The 23747-nt window shown below is 41.9% G+C and overlaps 1 pseudogene; it reads left to right on the forward strand.

The window, feature by feature from the left end:
• Positions 1–763: 763 nt before the first annotated feature.
• Positions 764–23747, forward strand: part of LOC139383800 (prospero homeobox protein 1-like) — a 96342-nt pseudogene continuing 73358 nt past the window's right edge.

Here is a 23747-nt window from a genome sequence, read left to right on the forward strand (position 1 = left end):
AAAAAAATCAGGCAAGAATCCTATATAAATACAACAGCTAGCTACTAATCTAAAGATCATAACGGACTTTGTGTTGTTTATGAGACACTCCAATGTGTTGACCAATCCTTAGTCTACATAACAATAAGAGGTAGCCTGAATCAAATAGATCATTCAAACGCGCATCTCCTGACACATACACTCCGCTCGGTTTACTGCACGAGGGAGTGAGTTAATTCGCTGGACGGTTTCTCCTCTCTCCCGTCCTCTCCGGTGTGAAGTTCAAGGCGTTTTGTGTTCCTTCTCAACAAAAAAAAAAGAAATACGGCAGACGTTTGTTATTGGTCGGTTGAGGACGTTACATCACTCCCGGTGATGACGCGGCCCGTGTCTTCCCGCATCCTTTCAGCCTTCCCGCGTCTTTAAGTGATTCTTGTCGCTCCACGAACCGCTCCAGCCTCCCGACGGTTAGTGAGAGAAACAACCGACGAACGTTTCCTGTCTCTAAAGGAGACTGTCTCTCTCTCTCTCTCTCTCTCTCTCTCTCTCTCCCACCGCTCGCCGCTGTCCAGAAAAATTATCATATTTAGCACGCCGGTGAACGAACGACTTTTTGTTTTCTGTATTTGACGAAGAAGCTCAGTTTTCTTTTCGTCTAACGTTACCGAGTAAGTATAGCCGTTCATGCACTCTCACATGCGCGGTTCTGCCGCCCGTGTGTGTGTGTGTGTGTGTGTGTGTGACTCTCACTAACCCCCCACGTTTAGGTTGTGGCCGGTGTATTGTTTCCTCGGCAGTAGGATATCAGACAGAGAGAGAGAGCTCGAACTACGTTCTTCCTGTTAGGATATGGTTTACTATGTGCCTTTTTAAACGCCATGTGTAAGTATCAATTCATCAGTTTTAACGTACAAGTAGTTTTTATCCTAACCTAGGTGTTATACTACGATCCTAGCAGAGACTGGTGATTTTTTTTTGGGGGGGGGGGGTTGGGGGGGCTTGGCTCTCTGATATACAAGTTGATATTTTGTAGTCTTATTCGTATGACGGTCTCCTGATCCAGTTTCTCTTCTCTGATTTTATCTCCGCGGATAACCGGTTGGGTTTTAGTTTGTTTTTAGCGCACTTTGCCTTTACACCTCCTTTAGACCAGCTACGCAATTACTTTTTTATATCTCAGCAGTTTTACAGTCGTCTCGTAATGCACTGACAGTTGACTCGTTGTTTTGCTGTTACTGTACGAGGATTGTGTGTAAAGGGACGTCAGTAAATGAGCATTTCTGATATGCATTGAGCCACCTCTGTTGTAAAATCACTTCTCCTTTCCTGGCTGTGGTAACAGCTGTTGGCTGTTGTTGCTATATGAATATGTTTGCTGTGCTCTTCTCTGTCTGACCGCGGCAACATGCTGAAGAGTTGGTACCTGTGTTTGTCTCTTGTCTGTGTCATAATCATTGGACATAATCATTTTTACACAGCTGTAGACCTACATCTTGAAATAGTATTTTTTGACAACAAATGGTCGACTACAAAGGCTAGGTGAATGCCACTGTTAGTTTTGCACAGAGCAAATGTCCTTAAAAATCGAATTGACTTTGTTTTACTGACGGTCGGTGTCTTTTCGTTAGACCATATTACATTTTCTGTTGCTTTTTTGTGGATGAGAATTTAAGAGGACATTTGAGTCGTTGTTTAATATGTGTTTATGTTGGCTTCTCTTCGCCTCGGGCGCATTGGCAGTCGAGTCCAGGACAGGTGCATCAAACGACGGGCTACTGGCGTTTGAAAAGGGTGTCCAAATTCTATGGGCTACACTAGATATATATATATAGTCTCTATATCACAGATCTCGGCTGGTGCTATACTTTGATTTGGATGAATTATAATACTTAGTCCCATGATATGGTTATTCAGTGTTTATTTGTTTACTCTTGTACAACATTATCCGGAGGTTGTTTGATCACGACTAAATTAATCTTTGGGACACACTTAAATTAGTTGACCTGAATGAAAATCAAATGTATCTTCCTCGCTGAAGTCCCGACTTGAAACCTCTCAGCCTAGTTCTTGTCCTCACATCTCCATTATCGGGGATCTGATTCCAGAAAGCAGATTCCACAGCTTCAGTTTCATATGTATTTGTCTCGGCTCTAGTCTATAGTTCCGTTTCAACCGGTATGTTCTGTGGTGTTTGGTGAATCTGAATTTGTATATATATATTTTTTTTTTCTACCTTTATTTAACTAGGAAAGTTAAGTTAAGAACAAATTCTTATTTACAATGACGGCCTACCTGGGGAACAGTGGGTTAACTTCCTTGTTCAGGGGCAGAATTCTATATTATTTTCTTATTACCCTTGTCAGCTCAGGGATTCGATCTAGCAACCGTTTGGTTACTGGCTCAACGCTCTAACCACTAGTCTACCTACCGCCCCTGTGAACAAATATTACATTAAATATAACTTTATACTGGGAATTTGGCTATTGATCTTAATCTGTTCTCACCCTTTTCATATTAATGTTAAATTACATACAGTGTATCTATGCTGGACAGACATTTCACTATTTACATTTAACAAAATAATGTTTGTTTAATTATTGTTATGCCCCGAAGGACATTTCTATTCATGATAAAAGTTAGTATTTTATTTTTTATCATCACCGTTTTATCATATAATTACACCAACATTTTAATATATTTATTTATTATACAGAGATAGACTACGTTATCCAGAGATGACTAATTTGTGCCAAAACTACTACTGTATATTTGAACCTTTCTCCGAATAAAGTTTGTAGTTCGATTCATTTGATGTACTGTTAACACTTTACAGCCCCTGTTACAGTTGAATTATTCCTGTAAATACAGTCAAATTATTCCTGTAAGTACAGTGGAATTACAGTTGAATTATTCCCGTAAGTACAGTCAAAATATTCCTGTAAGTACAGTGGAATTACAGTTTAATTATTCCTGTAAGTACAGTCAAAATATTCCTGTAAGTACAGCGGAATTACAGTTTAATTATTCCCGTAAGTACAGTCAAATATTCCTGTATAGTGTAAGTACAGTCAAATATTCCTGTAAGTACAGTCAAATTATTCCTGTATAGTGTAAGTACAGTCAAATATTCCTGTATAGTGTAAGTACAGTCAAATATTCCTGTATAGTGTAAGTACAGTCAAATTATTCCTACATAGTGTAAGTACAGTCAATTATTCCTGTATAGTGTAAGTACAGTCAAATATTCCTGTATAGTGTAAGTACAGTCAAATATTCCTGTAAGTACAGTCAAATTATTCCTGTATAGTGTAAGTACAGTCAAATATTCCTGTATAGTGTAAGTACAGTCAATTTATTCCTGTATAGTGTAAGTACAGTCAAATATTCCTGTATAATGTAAGTACAGTCAATTTATTCCTGTATAGTGTAAGTACAGTCAAATATTCCTGTATAGTGTAAGTACAGTGTCAAAATAAATGTTATTACATTGTTATACAGTGATTCCACTTACAAGCCGGGCATTTGAGACTGAATCACAATAAATACGTTTAAAGTTTGAATCATTTGACTTTAAGCATTTCGGACTGAGTTTCATAGTAATTGTTGCACAGGAGTGTGTGTGAGCGTGTGTGTGTGTGTGTGAGTGTGTGTGTGAGTGCTTGCATGCGTGAGTGTGTGTGTGAGTTTGTGTGAGAGATGTGTGTTAGATGGAGGAACAGAGACCAGAGTTGTGTGTGTGTGTGTGAAAGAGAGAGAGAGAGAGACAGAGAGAGAGAGAGACAGAGAGAGGAAGACAGAGAGAGAGACAGAGGAAGAGAGAGACAGAGAGAGACAGAGAAAGAGAGAGACAGAGAGAGAGAGACAGAGAAAGAGACAGAGGAAGACAGAGAGAGAGAGAGAGAAAGAGAGAGACAGAGAGAGACAGAGAGAGAGAAAGAGAGAGACAGAGAGAGAGAGAGACAGAGAAAGAGACAGAGAAAGACAGAGAGAGATAGAGAGAGACAGAGAGACAGAGAAAGAGACAGAGGAAGACAGAGAGAGAAAGACAGAGAGAGAGACAGAGAGAGAGAGAGAGACAGAGAAAGAGACAGAGAAAGAGACAGAGGAAGACAGAGAGAGACAGAGAGTGAGAGACAGAGGAAAGACAGAGAGGGAGAGAGAGAGAGAAAGAGAGAGAGAAAGAGACAGAGGAAGACAGAGAGAGAGAGAGACAGAGAGGGAGCTCGATCTAGGTCAGATTTGGACAGTGCGGGTTGTGGGGGTTGTGGGGGTTGGAAGCTACAGAATGTTTTTATCGTGTTTAATGTCCTTTTAACAACCAGTTCTCATAGTCTCACTTCACAATTAGACGTTCATCCATGTTTCTCAAACATCACATTTCTAAGTGTTTAAAGTGACGTTTAGGCATTAACTCTTAAGGTCAGGATTCAGTTTAGGCATTAACTCTTAAGGTCAGGGTTCAGTTTAGGCATTCACTCTTAAGGTCAGGGTTCAGTTTAGGCATTCACTCTTAAGGTCAGGGTTCAGTTTAGGCATTCACTCTTAAGGTCAGGGTTCAGTTTAGGCATTAACTCTTATGGTCAGGGTTCAGTTTAGGCATTAACTCTTAAGGTCAGGGTTCAGTTTAGGCATTCACTCTTAAGGTCAGGGTTCAGTTTAGGCATTCACTCTTAAGGTCAGGGTTCAGTTTAGGCATTCACTCTTAAGGTCAGGGTTCAGTTTAGGCATTCACTCTTAAGATCAGGGTTCAGTTTAGGCATTCACTCTTAAGGTCAGGGTTCAGTTTAGGCATTCACTCTTAAGATCAGGGTTCAGTTTAGGCATTCACTCTTAAGGTCAGGGTTCAGTTTAGGCATTCACTCTTAAGGTCAGGGTTCAGTTTAGGCATTAACTCTTAAGGTTAGGGTTCAGTTTAGGCATTCATAAGGTTTAGGAATTCTTAAGGTTAGGCAATAAACTTTGAATGGTTAATTACCTCTTGGAACCACCCATGCCGGATCCGGGAGAATTGTCATCAACTACACTAATTAGCATAGCGCAACGGTCAAAAAATATTACTAGAAAATATTCATATTCATGAAATCACAAGTGAAATATAGCGAAACACAGCTTAGCATGGCAAACGTTTTTTATAATCAATCCTCAAGGTGTTTTTCAAATATCTATTCGATAATATATCAACTGGGACAATTGGCTTTTCAGTAGGAGCAAGAGGAAAAATGGCTACCTTTGTCTTTTACGCAAGAATCACTCTGAGAGTCCTCAGCTGTCCACTTACGCAATGTAGTCGTTTACGCTCATTCTTCAACATAAAGGCGTGAAACTACGTCAAAAGGCTGTAGACACCTTAGGGAATACGTAGAAAAAGGAATCTGGTTGATATCCCTTTCAATGGCCAATAGGGATGCATAGGAACACAACGGTTTCAAAATAAGAGGCACTTCCTGGTTGGATTTTTTTCAGGGTTTCGCCTGCAATATCAGTTCTGTTATACTCACAGACAATATGTTGACAGTTTTGGAAACTTTAGAGTGTTTTCTATCCTAAGCTGTCAATTATATGCATATTCTAGCATCTGGTCCTGAGAAATAGGCCGTTTACTCTGGGAACGTTATTTTTCCCAAAATAAAAATAGTGCCCCCTAGTTTCAATAGGTTAAAGGTAAGGGTTAAGGTTTGTGATAGACTTAAAACAAAACATACTTTCTATCGCTGGATTCAAACATGCAACCTTTGGAATCAGTGGCAGATGCTTACGCCTATCTGCCATCCGCGTGCATGGCCCTAGCAAAACCAAAAACCTATTTGAAGCTGACAGCTGGTGCCCCTAGTGGTCGTATTTTCCCACGTCCTCACACATGGATGAGGTTGAATAACCGTCTTGCAGCCCGGGTGTCCTGCCCGCCTTTTAAACGTGCAAACAAAAACACAAAACGCCCAATCCCCAACTATCCTCGCGTCAACTCTCCTTAACACAACTCTTTACCTCCTCCACACATTAAATGACACCCCTATGACACGCACGCTCTCTCTCTCTCTCTCTCTCTCTCTCTCTCTCTCTCTCTCTCTCTCTCTCTCTCTCTCTCTCTCTCTCTCTCTCTCTCTCTCTCTCTCTCTCTCTCTCTCTCTCTCTCTCTCTCTCTCTCTCTCTCTCTCTCTCTCTCTCTCTCTCTCTCTCATTACTGATGTCATTAACATACTGTACCCCAAATCGGGGTTAGATCTCTCTCTCTCTCTCTCTCTCTCTTAGAAGCTTAGTCTCTGTCTCATCAGTCCACAAGTCTCCCAATCGGTTCAATCATATTCTAATGTATTCAAAGAGGATGAACTTAAGGCATTTCCTCAAGATAAAGTGCAGTACTTTTAGACATCTCTACTGTATATTTATATTCTTGGAGCACCCATTGTTTTTTATTGGAATCTAATCCCTTCTAAACCACTGAAATGGAATTATGTTGAAATCCTTCTCGGGGGAAAGCCTCAGGGCTTCTCAAGCCCACTTTGGACTCTCCCTCATCTCCCTGAAGTGTGCACTTGTTCACTCCTCCTCGTGGATTAACAAAATATCATATTGGCGTGTAGACGGAGAGTCTACTTGTAATTCCAATAGTTTTGAGTCGCTGAGACGGAGTGAACAAGTACACACGTCATGGCTTGAATCTCAGCCCAGGATTGAGGTCAGGGAACTCAAACTAGAGGAAACAAAAATGTCTCAGTTGTTTGAATGAGCTACAAATAGTCAATATTTTGCCTGTAAGTGTCTGCTTCATTCAATCAATCAAAGTTATTTTCGAAAGCCCTTTCGTACATTAGCAGGTGTCACAAAGTATTTATGGACTGTATCAACGTGTATATCTGTAATAATGGTTGAATGACCACTATAAACTAAACTAACTTCTTATTATGTTTTTTTTGTTTGTTTCCTTTGTCTGTCAGGACCCCTCGATATGTCCCTTTAGCTGCCCCTCGGAATGCCAGACCATGACAGCTCAGCCCTAAGCAGACAGACCAAGCGGCGCCGCGTGGACATCGGGGTGAAGAGGACTGTGGGTAGTGTAGTCTACGCTCAGAGAACCAGAGAGACCATCCTATTCAACACCATGAATCAATCCCACGGCCCCGAGCAGGACAGAGACTGCTCATTGGTCCCTCACAGTCACGGTGGGTCCAATGGGGACGGAGAGAAGTCCAATGTTCTCCGGAAGCTTCTGAAACGGGCTAACTCGTACGAAGACGCCATGATGCCTTACCCTGGCACCACCATCATCTCTCAGCTGCTGAAGAGTAACATGGGGAAGAATGGAGACAGAGAGGGAGGCTTCCAGGTATACACACACTGTACACACACACTGTACACACACACACACACACACTCTGTTGTCTTATTTAAACAAAGTTAATAAATAATATTAATAAAAAAAATTGGGATGTTACATGAAAATTGATTGGTTGGTTGATTGACTCACTCCATCCATCCATCATCCATTCATCTATTTATCCATCCATCTATCCATCCCTCTATTTATCCATCCATCTATTTATCCTTCCATCTATTTATCCATTCATTTATTTATCCATCCATCTATCCATCCCTCTATTTATCCATCCATCTATCCATCCCTCTATTTATCCATCCATCTATTTATCCATCCATCTATTTATCCATCCATCCATCCATCCATCCATCTATTTGTCTATTCATCCATCCATCTATTCATCCAACCATCCATCTATTTGTCTATTCATCCATCCATCTATTTATCCATCCATCTATTTATCCATCCATCTATCCATCCCTCTATTTATCCATCCATCTATTTATCCATCCATCTATTTATCCATCCATCTATCCATCCCTCTATTTATCCATCCATCTATTCATCCATCCATCCATCCATTTATCCATCCATCCATCCGTCTGTCCATCCATCCATCCATCTATCTATTTATCCATCCATCCATCCATCCCTCCATCCATCCATCCATCCATCCCTCCCTCCATCCATCCATCCATCCATCCGTTCCTTTCTTCCAGGGTAGTGGCGGTCTCTCCAGCGCTGGGTCAGATTTCCAAGCGGAGGATGTCTGCAGTAACTCCTCCCGAGACAGAGACAGCCCCCTCGCCCCCTCTCCTGCCCCCTCCTCCCCCTGCCTCCCCCCCTTCGGCCGCCCCCCTCCCCCCACCCCTCTCTCACCCCTCTGGACCTGGAGCGCCTCACGGACGAGCACCTGCGTGCCAAACGGGCCAGGGTGGAGAACATAATTCGGGGCATGAGCCATTCCCCCTGCGTTGCTCCACCTGCTCTCCATCCCAGAGAGAGGGACAGGGACCGAGAGAAAGGGAACAAGACGGGGAGAAGAGAGGACAGGGAGAGGAACTGTCCCCCACTGCAGCCTCCCAGCCCAAGAGGGGGAGAGGGGTACAGGGAGAGTCGGGGGGAGACTAGAGGAGAGGTGTACAGGGAGAACAAGAGAAAGCAGCGTCTCCCCCAGCAGCAACAACAGTCCTTTACCCAGCTGGTGTGTGTCAGACAGGAGAAGAGGCAAGAGGAGAGACGACAACTCAAACTACAGCTAGAGGATATGCAGGTGAGGGGATACACACACACACACACACACACACACACACACACACAGAGACACAACACAGAGACACATACACAGACACAACACACAGACACACACAAACACAAACACACACACCACGCACTTCAAGCTTTGGTAGTGAGTTGTAAATATGTCCATTTGTTTGAAAAGTGGCAAAAGTTGAGTTTGAAACGTGACATGTTTATATTCCAAAAGCTATCTATATATTAATGTAGAACATCATGTTTCTATTCCTACAGCTATCTATATATTAATGTAGAACATCACGTTTCTATTCCTACAGCTATCTATATATTAATGTAGAACATCACGTTTCTATTCCTACAGCTATCTATATATTAATGTAGAACATCACGTTTCTATTCCTACAGCTATCTATATATTAATGTAGAACATCACGTTTCTATTCCTACAGCTATCTATATATTAATGTAGAACATCACGTTTCTATTCCTACAGCTATCTATATATTAATGTAGAACATCACGTTTCTATTCCTACAGCTATCTATATATTAATGTAGAACATAATTTATTCATTATTTATATGTCTCAATATATTGTTTATTATTTATATATATTTTTTATTAATTTATTGATTGATTTATACATGTATATACTGTATTTATTGATATGTTTATCTATTTGTTATTGATTGATTTCTGTATGAAGTTCAATAGTGTATTTTAATAGTTTGTATTGTTCTACAGAAACAGCTTCGTCAGCTGCAGGAGAAGTTCTATCAGATCTATGAGACTGAGACGGAGGAGGAGGAGGAGGAGGAGGAGGAGGAGAGAGCAGGAGGAGGGGAGGAGGACGGAAACCTGTCAGAGAACAGCGTGCGCTCCGACGGTTTGGAGAACACACACAGGGACCGCCGCGACAACGGTAACCGTGCCGACGGTATCTACGATGACCTGTCAGAGTTGGTTGACGACCCAGGTCTATTTCTGGACCGAGCCAGAGCACTGTTACGAGAACAGGCCCTGTTGGCTGGAGAGAAGGATGAGGAGGGAGAGAGGGATGAGGGAGAGAGGGAAGGGGGGAGGAGGCTGAAGAGGGATTGGGGCCAAGGGGAGAGAGGGGCAGGAGGGGGGCCAATGCGAGCAGAGGGGAGGCAGCTAGCTGAGACTCTAAAACAGGAGCTCAACTCTGCCATGTCACAGGTGGTTGACACCGTGGTTAAAGGGTTCAACCATAAACCACCCAGCCATCATCAACTTCAACACCATCCCTCTCATCACAGTGGCTCCCAAAACACCCCCTCTGCCACTAAAGCTCCCTCACAGGCCTCCTTCCCTCCCTTCCCCCCTCCCTCTCCACTGACTCTCGCTTCGGGGGAGTCAACATGAACATGAATGGTGACAGCCCCAACTTTCACTCAGCCAATCAGAGGCTGCCGTGCTTTGGCGACGTCATCATCCCGAGCACGCTGGACTCGTTCGGGGGCCTCAGTGTTCCGACGGCCGGTGACCAGACAGAAGCACTGCCTCTAGTGGTCAGGAAGACCAGCGCCGAACAACACCAACAGAACCCCTGTCTCCCTCCTCCTCCTCCTCCTCACCCCCACCACCCCTCCCTCCATTCCTCCCCCCTCTCTGCCTCTCTGGGGTTCTCACCTTCCTCCTTCCGACACCCCTTCCCCCTCCCACTGATGGGCTACCCTTTCCAGAGCTTCTCCAAAGACCAGCGCTCCTCCCCTGAGTCCATGGACCTCTCCAGGGAAACTGTGGGGCTGCGGACCAAGATGGGGTCAGGCGGGGGCGTCCATTTTGTCTCCCACCACCACCACCACAGGCAGAGCTCTCCACCCCAACATGGAGGAGGGAGCGAGGGGCTGTCGCTCATCAAGTCAGAGTGTGGAGACCTTCAGGACATGGCTGATATATCTCCTTATTCAGGAAGTACTGTATCCTTTCCTAGTGAAGTCCAGGTGTGTGTGTGTGTTTGTGTGTGTGTGTGTGTGTGTGTGTGTGTGTGTGTGTGTGTGTGTGTGTGTGTTTCATTGGACAACAGAGACGTGTTAGCAGTGGTCTCAGCAGTGGCTGTAAAAGTCTTTAATTTGAATGAATTGGTTCCTTCTCTTTCCCCTGTGTTCTCCTGACGGGGGGGGGGGGGGGTAAATGGGCTTTGCGGGTCTTGCAAGGGGAAGATTAAACAGGTTGCACACTGATCTCTGGGCTTTCAAGTGAGAGCAGCTGGGAGAGGTGCTCTTAGGTACTGACACGCAGACACACAGACACACACACACAGACACACAGACACACACACAGACAGACAGACAGACACACACACACACACACACACAGACAGACAGACAGGCAGACACACACAGACGCACGCAGACACACAGACACACACACAGACACACACACAGACACACACAGACACACAGACAGACACACAAACACACAGACAGACAGACAGAAAGACACACAGACACACACACAGACACACAGTATTTAGTGTTCTCACTGTCTCACGCCCCTCTTTCATCACAGCAGTGAGACTTTGTACATAAACGCTCAAAGCAAATCATACTTCACACAGTGTGTGTGTGTGTGTGTGTGTGTGTGTGTGTGTGTGTGTGTGCGCTCGCGCGCATGTGCGTGTGTGTGTGTGTGTCTGTTCGTGCATAACACTCAAAAGCTAATCGTATTTCAAAGAAAGGAACAGAGAGGATGATGGGTGGAGTGGGAGAGAGGTCTGGAGAAGAGAAGTGTTCTAAACTAGGGATGGAGAGGTGTTCTAAACTAGAGATGGAGAAGAGAAGTGTTCTAAACTAGGGATGGAGAAGAGAAGTGTTCTAAACTAGGGATGGAGAAGAGAAGTGTTCTAAACTAGGGATGGAGAGGTGTTCTAAGCTAGAGAAGGAGAAGTGTTCTAAACTAGAGATGGAGAAGAGAAGTGTTCTAAACTAGGGTTGGAGAAGAGAAGTGGTCTAAACTAGGGATGGAGAAGAGAAGTGTTCTAAACTAGGGATGGAGAAGTGTTCTAAACTAGGGATGGAGAAGTGCTCTAAACTAGGGTTGGAGAAGAGAAGTGTTCTAAACTAGGGATGGAGAAGAGAAGTGTTCTAAACTTGGGATGGAGAAGAGAAGTGTTCTAAACTAGGGATGGAGAAGAGAAGTGTTCTAAACTAGGGATGGAGAAGTGTTCTAAGCTAGAGAAGGAGAAGTGTTCTAAACTAGAGATGGGGAAGAGAAGTGTTCTAAACTAGGGATGGATAAGAGAAGTGTTCTAAACTAGGGATGGAGAAGTGTTCTAAACTAGGGATGGAGAAGTGTTCTAAACTAGGGATGGATAAGAGAAGTGTTCTAAACTAGGGATGGAGAAGAGAAGTGTTCTAAACTAGGGATGGATAAGAGAAGTGTTCTAAACTAGGGATGGAGAAGAGAAGTGTTCTAAACCAGGGATGGAGATGTGTTCTAAACTAGGGATGGATAAGAGAAGTGTTCTAAACTAGGGATGGATAAGAGAAGTGTTCTAAACTAGGGATGGAGAAGTGTTCTAAACTAGAGATGGAGAAGAGAAGTGTTCTAAACTAGGGATGGAGAAGAGAAGTGTTCTAAACTAGGGATGGAGAAGTGTTCTAAACTAGAGATGGAGAAGAGAAGTGTTCTAAACTAGGGATGGAGAAGAGAAGTGTTCTAAACTAGGGATGGAGACGAGAAGTGTTCTAAACTAGAGATGGGAGAAGAGAAGTGTTCTAAACTAGAGATGGAGAAGAGAAGTGGTCTAAACTAGGGATGGAGAAGAGAAGTGGTCTAAACTAGGCATGGAGAAGAGAAGTGTTCTAAACTAGAGATGGAGAAGAGAAGTGTTCTAAACTAGGGATGGAGAAGAGAAGTGTTCTAAACTAGGGATGGAGAAGTGTTCTAAACTAGAGATGGAGTAGAGAAGTGTTCTAAACTAGGGATGGAGAAGAGAAGTGTTCTAAACTAGGGATGGAGAAGAGAAGTGTTCTAAACTAGGGATGGAGAGGTGTTCTAAGCTAGAGAAGGAGAAGTGTTCTAAACTAGAGATGGAGAAGAGAAGTGTTCTAAACTAGGGTTGGAGAAGAGAAGTGGTCTAAACTAGGGATGGAGAAGAGAAGTGTTCTAAACTAGGGATGGAGAAGTGTTCTAAACTAGGGATGGAGAAGTGCTCTAAACTAGGGTTGGAGAAGAGAAGTGTTCTAAACTAGGGATGGAGAAGAGAAGTGTTCTAAACTAGGGATGGAGAAGAGAAGTGTTCTAAACTAGGGATGGAGAAGTGTTCTAAGCTAGAGAAGGAGAAGTGTTCTAAACTAGAGATGGAGAAGATAAGTGTTCTAAACTAGGGATGGATAAGAGAAGTGTTCTAAACTAGGGATGGAGAAGTGTTCTAAACTAGGGATGGAGAAGTGTTCTAAACTAGGGATGGATAAGAGAAGTGTTCTAAACTAGGGATGGAGAAGAGAAGTGTTCTAAACTAGGGATGGAGAAGTGTTCTAAACTAGGGATTGATAAGAGAAGTGTTCTAAACTAGGGATGGATAAGAGAAGTGTTCTAAACTAGGGATGGAGAAGAGAAGTGTTCTAAACTAGGGATGGAGAAGTGTTCTAAACTAGGGATGGATAAGAGAAGTGTTCTAAACTAGGGATGGAGAAGTGTTCTAAACTAGGGATGGATAAGAGAAGTGTTCTAAACTAGGGATGGATAAGAGAAGTGTTCTAAACTAGGGATGGAGAAGTGTTCTAAACTAGAGATGGAGAAGAGAAGTGTTCTAAACTAGGGATGGAGAAGAGAAGTGTTCTAAACTAGGGATGGAGAAGTGTTCTAAACTAGAGATGGAGAAGAGAAGTGTTCTAAACTAGAGATGGGAGAAGAGAAGTGTTCTAAACTAGAGATGGAGAAGAGAAGTGTTCTAAACTAGGGATGGAGAAGTGTTCTAAGCTAGAGAAGGAGAAGTGTTCTAAACTAGAGATGGAGAAGATAAGTGTTCTAAACTAGGGATGGATAAGAGAAGTGTTCTAAACTAGGGATGGAGAAGTGTTCTAAACTAGGGATGGAGAAGTGTTCTAAACTAGGGATGGAGAAGTGTTCTAAACTAGGGATGGATAAGAGAAGTGTTCTAAACTAGGGATGGAGAAGAGAAGTGTTCTAAACTAGGGATGGAGAAGTGTTCTAAACTAGGGATTGATAAGAGAAGTGTTCTAAACTAGGGATGGATAAGAGAAGTGTTCTAAACTAGGGATGGAGAAGAGAAGTGTTCTAAACTAGGGATGGAGAAGTGTTCTAAACTAGGGATGGATAAGAGAAGTGTTCTAAACTAGGGATGGAGAAGTGTTCTAAACTAGGGATGGATAAGAGAAGTGTTCTAAACTAGGGATGGATAAGAGAAGTGTTCTAAACTAGGGATGGAGAAGTGTTCTAAACTAGAGATGGAGAAGAGAAGTGTTCTAAACTAGGGATGGAGAAGAGAAGTGTTCTAAACTAGGGATGGAGAAGTGTTCTAAACTAGAGATGGAGAAGAGAAGTGTTCTAAACTAGAGATGGGAGAAGAGAAGTGTTCTAAACTAGAGATGGAGAAGAGAAGTGGTCGAAACTAGGGATGGAGAAGAGAAGTGGTCTAAACTAGGGATGGAGAAGAGAAGTGTTCTAAACTAGGGATGGAGAAGTGTTCTAAACTAGGGATGCATAAGAGAAGTGTTCTAAACTAGGGATGGAGAAGTGTTCTAAACTAGGGATGGATAAGAGAAGTGTTCTAAACTAGGGATGGATAAGAGAAGTGTTCGAAACTAGGGATGGAGAAGAGAAGTGTTCTAAACTAGGGATGGAGAAGAGAAGTGTTCTAAACTAGAGATGGGAGAAGAGAAGTGTTCTAAACTAGAGATGGAGAAGAGAAGTGGTCGAAACTAGGGATGGAGAAGTGTATTAAACTAGAGATGGAGAAGAGAAGTGTTCTAAACTAGGGATGGAGAAGTGTTCTAAACTAGAGATGGAGAAGAGAAGTGTTCTAAACTAGGGATGGAGAAGAGAAGTGTTCTAAACTAGGTATGGAGAAGTGTTCTAAACTAGGGATGGAGAAGTGTTCTAAACTAGAGATGGAGAAGAGAAGTGTTCTAAACTAGAGATGGAGAAGAGAAGTGTTCTAAACTAGGGTTGGAGAAGAGAAGTGGTCTAAACTAGGGATGGAGAAGAGAAGTGTTCTAAACTAGGGATGGAGAAGTGTTCTAAACTAGGGATGGAGAAGTGCTCTAAACTAGGGTTGGAGAAGAGAAGTGTTCTAAACTAGGGATGGAGAAGAGAAGTGTTCTAAACTAGGGATGGAGAAGAGAAGTGTTCTAAACTAGGGATGGAGAAGTGTTCTAAGCTAGAGAAGGAGAAGTGTTCTAAACTAGAGATGGAGAAGAGAAGTGTTCTAAACTAGGGATGGATAAGAGAAGTGTTCTAAACTAGGGATGGTGAAGTGTTCTAAACTAGGGATGGAGAAGTGTTCTAAACTAGGGATGGAGAAGAGAAGTGTTCTAAACTAGGGATGGAGAAGTGTTCTAAACTAGGGATGGATAAGAGAAGTGTTCTAAACTAGGGATGGATAAGAGAAGTGTTCTAAACTAGGGATGGAGAAGAGAAGTGTTCTAAACTAGGGATGGAGAAGTGTTCTAAACTAGGGATGGATAAGAGAAGTGTTCTAAACTAGGGATGGATAAGAGAAGTGTTCTAAACTAGGGATGGAGAAGTGTTCTAAACTAGAGATGGATAAGAGAAGTGTTCTAAACTAGGGATGGAGAAGAGAAGTGTTCTAAACTAGGGATGGAGAAGTGTTCTAAACTAGAGATGGAGAAGAGAAGTGTTCTAAACTAGGGATGGAGAAGAGAAGTGTTCTAAACTAGGGATGGAGAAGAGAAGTGTTCTAAACTAGAGATGGGAGAAGAGAAGTGTTCTAAACTAGAGATGGAGAAGAGAAGTGGTCTAAACTAGGGATGGAGAAGAGAAGTGGTCTAAACTAGGCATGGAGAAGAGAAGTGTTCTAAACTAGAGATGGAGAAGAGAAGTGTTCTAAACTAGAGATGGGAGAAGATAAGTGTTCTAAACTAGAGATGGAGAAGAGAAGTGTTCTAAACTAGGGATGGAGAAGTGTTCTAAACTAGAGATGGAGAAGAGAAGTGTTCTAAACTAGGGATGGAGAAGAGAAGTGTTCTAAACTAGGGATGGAGAGGTGTTCTAAACTAGAGATGGAGAAGAGAAGTGTTCTAAACTAGGGATGGAGAAGAGAAGTGTTCTAAACTAGGGATGGAGAAGAGAAGTGTTCTAAACTAGGGATGGAGAGGTGTTCTAAGCTAGAGAAGGAGAAGTGTTCTAAACTAGAGATGGAGAAGAGAAGTGTTCTAAACTAGGGTTGGAGAAGAGAAGTGGTCTAAACTAGGGATGGAGAAGAGAAGTGTTCTAAACTAGGGATGGAGAAGTGTTCTAAACTAGGGATGGAGAAGTGCTCTAAACTAGGGTTGGAGAAGAGAAGTGTTCTAAACTAGGGATGGAGAAGAGAAGTGTTCTAAACTTGGGATGGAGAAGAGAAGTGTTCTAAACTAGGGATGGAGAAGTGTTCTAAGCTAGAGAAGGAGAAGTGTTCTAAACTAGAGATGGAGAAGAGAAGTGTTCTAAACTAGGGATGGATAAGAGAAGTGTTCTAAACTAAGGATGGAGAAGTGTTCTAAACTAGGGATGGAGAAGTGTTCTAAACTAGGGATGGATAAGAGAAGTGTTCTAAGCTAGGGATGGAGAAGAGAAGTGTTCTAAACTAGGGATGGATAAGAGAAGTGTTCTAAACTAGGGATGGAGAAGAGAAGTGTTCTAACTAGGGATGGAGATGTGTTCTAAACTAGGGATGGATAAGAGAAGTGTTCTAAACTAGAGATGGAGAAGAGAAGTGTTCTAAACTAGGGATGGAGAAGAGAAGTGTTCTAAACTAGGGATGGAGAAGTGTTCTAAACTAGAGATGGAGAAGAGAAGTGTTCTAAACTAGGGATGGAGACGAGAAGTGTTCTAAACTAGAGATGGGAGAAGAGAAGTGTTCTAAACTAGAGATGGAGAAGAGAAGTGGTCTAAACTAGGGATGGAGAAGAGAAGTGGTCTAAACTAGGCATGGAGAAGAGAAGTGTTCTAAACTAGAGATGGAGAAGAGAAGTGTTCTAAACTAGGGATGGAGAAGTGTTCTAAACTAGAGATGGAGTAGAGAAGTGTTCTAAACTAGGGATGGAGAAGAGAAGTGTTCTAAACTAGGGATGGAGAAGAGAAGTGTTCTAAACTAGGGATGGAGAGGTGTTCTAAGCTAGAGAAGGAGAAGTGTTCTAAACTAGAGATGGAGAAGAGAAGTGTTCTAAACTAGGGTTGGAGAAGAGAAGTGGTCTAAACTAGGGATGGAGAAGAGAAGTGTTCTAAACTAGGGATGGAGAAGTGTTCTAAACTAGGGATGGAGAAGTGCTCTAAACTAGGGTTGGAGAAGAGAAGTGTTCTAAACTAGGGATGGAGAAGAGAAGTGTTCTAAACTAGGGATGGAGAAGAGAAGTGTTCTAAACTAGGGATGGAGAAGTGTTCTAAGCTAGAGAAGGAGAAGTGTTCTAAACTAGAGATGGAGAAGATAAGTGTTCTAAACTAGGGATGGATAAGAGAAGTGTTCTAAACTAGGGATGGAGAAGTGTTCTAAACTAGGGATGGAGAAGTGTTCTAAACTAGGGATGGATAAGAGAAGTGTTCTAAACTAGGGATGGAGAAGAGAAGTGTTCTAAACTAGGGATGGAGAAGTGTTCTAAACTAGGGATTGATAAGAGAAGTGTTCTAAACTAGGGATGGAGAAGAGAAGTGTTCTAAACTAGGGATGGAGAAGTGTTCTAAACTAGGGATGGATAAGAGAAGTTTTCTAAACTAGGGATGGAGAAGTGTTCTAAACTAGGGATGGATAAGAGAAGTGTTCTAAACTAGGGATGGATAAGAGAAGTGTTCTAAACTAGGGATGGAGAAGTGTTCTAAACTAGAGATGGAGAAGAGAAGTGTTCTAAACTAGGGATGGAGAAGAGAAGTGTTCTAAACTAGGGATGGAGAAGTGTTCTAAACTAGAGATGGAGAAGAGAAGTGTTCTAAACTAGGGATGGAGAAGAGAAGTGTTCTAAACTAGGGATGGAGAAGAGAAGTGTTCTAAACTAGAGATGGGAGAAGAGAAGTGTTCTAAACTAGAGATGGAGAAGAGAAGTGGTCTAAACTAGGGATGGAGAAGCGAAGTGGTCTAAACTAGGCATGGAGAAGAGAAGTGTTCTAAACTAGAGATGGAGAAGAGAAGTGTTCTAAACTAGAGATGGGAGAAGAGAAGTGTTCTAAACTAGAGATGGAGAAGAGAAGTGTTCTAAACTAGGGATGGAGAAGTGTTCTAAACTAGAGATGGAGAAGAGAAGTGTTCTAAACTAGGGATGGAGAAGAGAAGTGTTCTAAACTAGGGATGGAGAAGTGTTCTAAACTAGAGATGGAGAAGATAAGTGTTCTAAACTAGGGATGGAGAAGAGAAGTGTTCTAAACTAGGGATGGAGAAGAGAAGTGTTCTAAACTAGGGATGGAGAGGTGTTCTAAGCTAGAGAAGGAGAAGTGTTCTAAACTAGAGATGGAGAAGAGAAGTGTTCTAAACTAGGGTTGGAGAAGAGAAGTGGTCTAAACTAGGGATGGAGAAGAGAAGTGTTCTAAACTAGGGATGGAGAAGTGTTCTAAACTAGGGATGGAGAAGTGCTCTAAACTAGGGTTGGAGAAGAGAAGTGTTCTAAACTAGGGATGGAGAAGAGAATTGTTCTAAACTAGGGATGGAGAAGAGAAGTGTTCTAAACTAGGGATGGAGAAGTGTTCTAAGCTAGAGAAGGAGAAGTGTTCTAAACTAGAGATGGAGAAGAGAAGTGTTCTAAACTAGGGAGGGATAAGAGAAGTGTTCTAAACTAGGGATGGAGAAGTGTTCTAAACTAGGGATGGAAAAGTGTTCTAAACTAGGGATGGATAAGAGAAGTGTTCTAAACTAGGGATGGAGAAGTGTTCTAAACTAGGGATGGATAAGAGAAGTGTTCTAAACTAGGGATGGAGAAGTGTTCTAAACTAGGGATGGATAAGAGAAGTGTTCTAAACTAGGGATGGATAAGAGAAGTGTTCTAAACTAGGGATGGAGAAGTGTTCTAAACTAGAGATGGAGAAGAGAAGTGTTTTACACTAGGGATGGAGAAGAGAAGTGTTCTAAACTAGGGATGGAGAAGTGTTCTAAGCTAGAGAAGGAGAAGTGTTCTAAACTAGAGATGGAGAAGATAAGTGTTCTAAACTAGGGATGGATAAGAGAAGTGTTCTAAACTAGGGATGGAGAAGTGTTCTAAACTAGGTATGGAGAAGTGTTCTAAACTAGGGATGGATAAGAGAAGTGTTCTAAACTAGGGATGGAGAAGAGAAGTGTTCTAAACTAGGGATGGAGAAGTGTTCTAAACTAGGGATGGAGAAGTGTTCTAAACTAGGGATGGATAAGAGAAGTTTTCTAAACTAGGGATGGAGAAGTGTTCTAAACTAGGGATGGATAAGAGAAGTGTTCTAAACTAGGGATGGATAAGAGAAGTGTTCTAAACTAGGGATGGAGAAGTGTTCTAAACTAGAGATGGAGAAGAGAAGTGTTCTAAACTAGGGATGGAGAAGAGAAGTGTTCTAAACTAGGGATGGAGAAGTGTTCTAAACTAGAGATGGAGAAGAGAAGTGCTCTAAACTAGGGATGGAGAAGAGAAGTGTTCTAAACTAGGAATGGAGAAGAGAAGTGTTCTAAACTAGAGATGGGAGAAGAGAAGTGTTCTAAACTAGAGATGGAGAAGAGAAGTGGTCTAAACTAGGGATGGAGAAGCGAAGTGGTCTAAACTAGGCATGGAGAAGAGAAGTGTTCTAAACTAGAGATGGAGAAGAGAAGTGTTCTAAACTAGAGATGGGAGAAGAGAAGTGTTCTAAACTAGAGATGGAGAAGTGTTCTAAACTAGAGATGGAGAAGAGAAGTGTTCTAAACTAGGGATGGAGAAGAGAAGTGTTCTAAACTAGGGATGGAGAAGTGTTCTAAACTAGAGATGGAGAATATAAGTGTTCTAAACTAGGGATGGATAAGAGAAGTGTTCTAAACTAGGGATGGAGAAGTGTTCTAAACTAGGGATGGATAAGAGAAGTGTTCTAAACTAGGGATGGAGAAGTGTTCTAAACTAGGGATGGATAAGAGAAGTGTTCTAAACTAGGGATGGATAAGAGAAGTGTTCTAAACTAGGGATGGAGAAGTGTTCTAAACTAGAGATGGAGAAGAGAAGTGTTTTACACTAGGGATGGAGAAGAGAAGTGTTCTAAACTAGGGATGGAGAAGAGAAGTGTTCTAAACTAGGGATGGATAAGAGAAGTGTTCTAAACTAGGGATGGAGAAGTGTTCTAAACTAGGGATGGAGAAGTGTTCTAAACTAGGGATGGATAAGAGAAGTGTTCTAAACTAGGGATGGAGAAGAGAAGTGTTCTAAACTAGGGATGGAGAAGTGTTCTAAACTAGGGATTGATAAGAGAAGTGTTCTAAACTAGGGATGGATAAGAGAAGTGTTCTAAACTAGGGATGGAGAAGAGAAGTGTTCTAAACTAGGGATGGAGAAGTGTTCTAAACTAGGGATGGATAAGAGAAGTTTTCTAAACTAGGGATGGAGAAGTGTTCTAAACTAGGGATGGATAAGAGAAGTGTTCTAAACTAGGGATGGAGAAGAGAAGTGTTCTAAACTAGGGATGGAGAAGTGTTCTAAACTAGGGATGGATAAGAGAAGTTTTCTAAACTAGGGATGGAGAAGTGTTCTAAACTAGGGATGGATAAGAGAAGTGTTCTAAACTAGGGATGGATAAGAGAAGTGTTCTAAACTAGGGATGGAGAAGTGTTCTAAACTAGAGATGGAGAAGAGAAGTGTTCTAAACTAGGGATGGAGAAGAGAAGTGTTCTAAACTAGGGATGGAGAAGTGTTCTAAACTAGAGATGGAGAAGAGAAGTGCTCTAAACTAGGGATGGAGAAGAGAAGTGTTCTAAACTAGGAATGGAGAAGAGAAGTGTTCTAAACTAGAGATGGGAGAAGAGAAGTGTTCTAAACTAGAGATGGAGAAGAGAAGTGGTCTAAACTAGGGATGGAGAAGCGAAGTGGTCTAAACTAGGCATGGAGAAGAGAAGTGTTCTAAACTAGAGATGGAGAAGAGAAGTGTTCTAAACTAGAGATGGGAGAAGAGAAGTGTTCTAAACTAGAGATGGAGAAGTGTTCTAAACTAGAGATGGAGAAGAGAAGTGTTCTAAACTAGGGATGGAGAAGAGAAGTGTTCTAAACTAGGGATGGAGAAGTGTTCTAAACTAGAGATGGAGAAGATAAGTGTTCTAAACTAGGGATGGATAAGAGAAGTGTTCTAAACTAGGGATGGAGAAGTGTTCTAAACTAGGGATGGATAAGAGAAGTGTTCTAAACTAGGGATGGAGAAGTGTTCTAAACTAGGGATGGATAAGAGAAGTGTTCTAAACTAGGGATGGATAAGAGAAGTGTTCTAAACTAGGGATGGAGAAGTGTTCTAAACTAGAGATGGAGAAGAGAAGTGTTTTACACTAGGGATGGAGAAGAGAAGTGTTCTAAACTAGGGATGGAGAAGTGTTCTAAGCTAGAGAAGGAGAAGTGTTCTAAACTAGAGATGGAGAAGATAAGTGTTCTAAACTAGGGATGGATAAGAGAAGTGTTCTAAACTAGGGATGGAGAAGTGTTCTAAACTAGGGATGGAGAAGTGTTCTAAACTAGGGATGGATAAGAGAAGTGTTCTAAACTAGGGATGGAGAAGAGAAGTGTTCTAAACTAGGGATGGAGAAGTGTTCTAAACTAGGGATTGATAAGAGAAGTGTTCTAAACTAGGGATGGATAAGAGAAGTGTTCTAAACTAGGGATGGAGAAGAGAAGTGTTCTAAACTAGGGATGGAGAAGTGTTCTAAACTAGGGATGGATAAGAGAAGTTTTCTAAACTAGGGATGGAGAAGTGTTCTAAACTAGGGATGGATAAGAGAAGTGTTCTAAACTAGGGATGGATAAGAGAAGTGTTCTAAACTAGGGATGGAGAAGTGTTCTAAACTAGAGATGGAGAAGAGAAGTGTTCTAAACTAGGGATGGAGAAGAGAAGTGTTCTAAACTAGGGATGGAGAAGTGTTCTAAACTAGAGATGGAGAAGAGAAGTGTTCTAAACTAGGGATGCAGAAGAGAAGTGTTCTAAACTAGGGATGGAGAAGAGAAGTGTTCTAAACTAGAGATGGGAGAAGAGAAGTGTTCTAAACTAGAGATGGAGAAGAGAAGTGGTCTAAACTAGGGATGGAGAAGCGAAGTGGTCTAAACTAGGCATGGAGAAGAGAAGTGTTCTAAACTAGAGATGGAGAAGAGAAGTGTTCTAAACTAGAGATGGGAGAAGAGAAGTGTTCTAAACTAGAGATGGAGAAGAGAAGTGTTCTAAACTAGGGATGGAGAAGTGTTCTAAACTAGAGATGGAGAAGAGAAGTGTTCTAATCTAGGGATGGATAAGAGAAGTGTTCTAAACTAGGGATGGAAAAGAGAAGTGTTCTAAACTAGGGATGGAGAAGAGAAGTGTTCTAAACTAGGGATGGAGAAGAGAAGTGTTCTAAACTAGGGATGGAGAAGAGAAGTGTTCTAAACTAGGGATGGAGAAGAGAAGTGTTCTAAACTAGGGATGGAGAAGTGTTCTAAACTAGGGATGGAGAAGTGTTCTAAACTAGGGATGAAGAAGTGTTCTAAACTAGGGATGGAGAAGAGAAGTGTTCTAAACTAGGGATGGAGAAGTGTTCTAAGCTAGAGAAGGATAGGTGTTCTAAACTAGAGATGGAGAAGAGAAGTGTTCTAAACTAGGGATGGATAAGAGAAGTGTTATAAACTAAGGATGGAGAAGTGTTCTAAACTAGGGATGGAGAAGTGTTCTAAACTAGGGATAGAGAAGTGTTCTAAACTAGGGATGGAGAAGATAAGTGTTCTAAACTAGGGATGGAGAAGAGAAGTGTTCTAAACTAGGGATGGAGAAGAGAAGTGTTCTAAACTAGGGATGGAGAAGTGTTCTAAGCTAGAGAAGGAGAAGTGTTCTAAACTAGAGATGGAGAAGAGAAGTGTTCTAAACTAGGGATGGATAAGAGAAGTGTTCTAAACTAGGGATGGATAAGTGTTCTAAACTAGGGATGGAGAAGTGTTCTAAACTAGGGATGGAGAAGAGAAGTGTTCTAAACTAGGGATGGAGAAGTGTTCTAAACTAGGAATGGATAAGAGAAGCGTTCTAAACTAGGGATGGAGAAGAGAAGTGTTCTAAACTAGGGATGGAGAAGAGACGTGTTCTAAACTAGGGATGGAGAAGTGTTCTAAACTAGGGATGGATAAGATAAGTGTTCTAAACTAGGTATGGAGAAGTGTTCTAAACTAGGGATGGATAAGAGAAGTGTTCTAAACTAGAGATGGAGAAGAGAAGTGTTCTAAACTAGGGATGGATAAGAGAAGTATTCTAAACTAGGGATGGATAAGTGTTCTAAACTAGGGATGGAGAAGTGTTCTAAACTAGGGATGGATCAGATAAGTGTTCTAAACTAGGGATGGAGAAGTGTTCTAAACTAGGGATGGATAAGAGAAGTGTTCTAAACTAGGGATGGATAAGAGAAGTGTTCTAAACTAGGGATGGAGAAGTGTTCTAAACTAGAGATGGAGAAGAGAAGTGTTCTAAACTAGGGATGTAGAAGAGAAGTGTTCTAAACTAGGGATGGAGAAGTGTTCTAAACTAGGGATGGAGAAGTGTTCTAAACTAGGGATGGATAAGAGAAGTGTTCTAAACTGGGGGTGGAGAAGTGTTCTAAACTAGGGATGGAGAAGAGACGTGTTCTAAACTAGTGATGGAGAAGAGAAGTGTTCTAAACTAGGGATGGAGAAGTGTTCTAAACTAGGAATGGAGAAGTGTTCTAATCTAGGGATGGAGAAGAGAAGTGGTCTAAACTAGGGATGGAGAAGAGAAGTGGTCTAAACTAGGGATGGAGAAGAGAAGTGTTCTAAACTAGGGATGGAGAAGAGAAGTGTTCTAAACTAGGGATGTAGAAGAGAAGTGTTCTAAACTAGGGATGGAGAAGTGTT

Source organism: Oncorhynchus clarkii, chromosome 25, assembly GCF_045791955.1.
Source record: "Oncorhynchus clarkii lewisi isolate Uvic-CL-2024 chromosome 25, UVic_Ocla_1.0, whole genome shotgun sequence".
Lineage (NCBI taxonomy): Eukaryota > Metazoa > Chordata > Actinopteri > Salmoniformes > Salmonidae > Oncorhynchus > Oncorhynchus clarkii.